Raw genomic sequence first — 3,233 nt, forward strand, 5'->3', positions numbered from 1 at the left:
CCCACTAGTTTCTAGCAAGGGAATTGCCAATATATGACTTCCTCAAAGAAGTTAGGAAGAGATATTGGACGTTGGAATTGTAGTAACTGCAAAGAAGCTTACACAGACATACAAGATGCTTGGGAAAAAATACCAGGAGATGCTGGAGTTGAATGAGAGATGTGTACACGTATGACTGTAAGTTAAATTTTACTGTTCATTGTTGTATATATTTTTAGTTAATTTCTGAATTTACTGGCATGAATACAACTGAATACAATCATTTTTAAGTAGAACTACCATTAATATATATGAATGCAACTACATTCAAGCACGTAACATGCAATATTTTTCCATAGATCTGATATGAATACAACTGAATATAACTAATTTACATGCTGAAAAAACTATTGAAATACATCAGAATGCAACTAGCTATATAATATGTAAATTTTATATGTATTGTCAATACCGTATGATTATTAATGCTTTTGTTAGCATGCTGTTGCTAAACTACAGCAGACTTTTGATACGTTCTGCACTTCTCGCAGATGACATTTTGCTGGTCCATATATATGATGTATTCATATATATGCAAATGTTTCTGTTATATGTAACTTATTAATTCAACATTATACATTTGGTAATTCAGCTAAATGTGTTCAAAGTTTATATTTCTATTTTTAAATGTAGGTGGTACCGTCAAATGAATACTTACATAAGGTTAACGATGGTGGGAGGAATTACACGGTCTGCCTGTTAGAGAGAAAATGTGTTTGTGGGAGGTTCCAAATTGAGGAATTGCCATGCCCACATGCTTGGGCTGTATTGAAGAGTCAAGTTTCTATGCCAGATGAATATTGCTCTAACTACTACAAACCAAGTAACAATTATAATGACATACGATCTGCCATGTTGACCCGCTACCGACAAAAATGAATTGGAATATACCAGAAACATGTAGCAGAGGAGGTTGTACTACCACCCAAATGGAAAAAGACCTCCTGGAAGGCCAAAGAAGAAGCGCGATGAAACTTTAAGTGAACTGCTGCAGCCGAAAAACCAACATTCATGTAGCATATGTGGGCAGGGAGGACATAACAAGCGAACGTGTAAGAAATGCTCCACGTTAATAATAGTTTATTCTGACATGTATTGATTGCTGTTAACGATTTGTCAATACTTATGATGACATTAGCAGCTATCTCTTTGCCAAGTAATATACATTGAAATGACTTTCTTTAATATTTCTGGAATACATTTAGTTGAAAAATTTGTATACAGATAAATATATATGAAGTATATATTAAATTAAATATACAAAATACAACTGAATACATCTGAATAATTTATTTAAATACAAACTAGCTAAACTTGAATTGATACACATTAAATACAATTTCAGAAACATCTGAATACATATGACTAACCGTACAACCTGTTGTATACTCTGAAGTTGTGTTCGTGTAATATGTATTAATGATTAATGAAAGGATATATCTGAATGGATTAGCTTGAATACAATTGAATACAACTGAAGATAAGCAGGAATATTATATAAAAAACCAGTAAAAATCTGTCGATAGAAAAGTTGCAATTGTCATACAGAACAAAAAAATGTATAAGTTGATAAGTTTTTTAAAACTAAATTAGCATCTACACCCCAAAACTACTCAAAACAGTATCCTGAATAATATATATGAAGTATTTAGTAAATTTAATACACCACCAACATACAACTGAAACTTATAATTAATATATTTAAATACAACTAGGCTAATACAGAATAATACACTTAAACTAACTAATTGAGTACACCTGAATACATATGACTACGGTAACAACCTGCTTAATACATTCTGAAGTTTGTGTTCTGTAATATTGCTATTATTATGATTGAAAAGTATTATCCGAATGGATGTCAAGCTGCATATAACAATTGAAATACAATTGAATACAACTAGAAGATAAGTAGGAATACTTATGAATAAACCAGTGAAATTGTCATTAAAAAGTTGCAATTGTCATACAGCGTAACAAAATGTTATAAGTGATAAGTTTTTAAAACTAAATTAGCATCTACACCCAATACTACTCAAAACAGGTATCCTTCTTGAATTACACCTCCAAAACTAAAATGACTAAAACTATTCTAAAACTACTCTGCAACTTTGCCCTCGACTCAGTGAAATTGCCTGCCAATCTTGAAGGTGCTTCATTCTCGCTTATGACAATCAGCTGTCTATCTGCGCATAGCATAGTCCCCAGGGAGAGCACGCATATCTTTGACGTCGCAGTAGAGTGGAGTCATAATGTTTTGTTTTTGGAACTATTCCTAATAGTGCTTCAGAAACTCTGCGATAATATGCTGCAACATGCACTCCACCAATCCTAAAAAAATAATTGATTGTAAACAACTTAAAAATAAATTCTAACAATTAGATTTGTATACAACATTCAAGAATGATGACATTGTATACTTACATGCCTTCACAGCTTTATGTTGAGAGCAGATCTGAAAGTTGAAAAAAACTTCAAAGGGTCGTTATTGGTGACTTAGATTCAGTGTATGCGGATAAGCAGACTAACTATGCTTTGACTATCGCCTGTATGTAAAAGTCATCTGATTCATAGATACAGAGGAAGAAGCCTTAGCAGCTATCATCACAGATTACATAGGCATAATAACCTTGCGATACGACATCACTTTGATACATCTCTCCTTGAATGTACAAGCCCAACCCAGGTTGTGTTTGTCCCAAGGGATCAACGACCATTTCATCCACAAGTAGCAAGGTACATTAGCATGCAATCTGTAGGCCCCTACATATACTCACATACCACGTCCGTCTTGTTTGGTCATTAGCATCCCACGACCAACATAGTATTATTTTCAGACGATACTATGTCATCGAATACATCAGCAGTTAGTTAACTTGTAGATCGCTATATGAGTACTTTCCCCTTCCAAGAGTATTAGGAATATGACGCACAAATGTATACACTAAAAGAGTTATAATAGGTTGTGAGTATTAATTGCATTGTAACAAGATAATTATACTAGTAATTAATTTTGAATACAGACATAACAACACAAGTGAAACTGCATGTAGAAAATACTTTTTCTGAATAGAAGTTGAATACAGCGAAGATATATGCAATAGTAAATCAGCTTACTACAGCTGATAAAAGGCATTTGAATTCAACTGAAATAAATATATAGATGAAACAGTGATTCAATAAAAGCTGAATAC

The sequence above is a fragment of the Nicotiana attenuata genome, unplaced genomic scaffold, assembly GCF_001879085.1.
Source record: "Nicotiana attenuata strain UT unplaced genomic scaffold, NIATTr2, whole genome shotgun sequence".
In the NCBI taxonomy this organism is placed as follows: Eukaryota; Viridiplantae; Streptophyta; class Magnoliopsida; order Solanales; family Solanaceae; genus Nicotiana; species Nicotiana attenuata.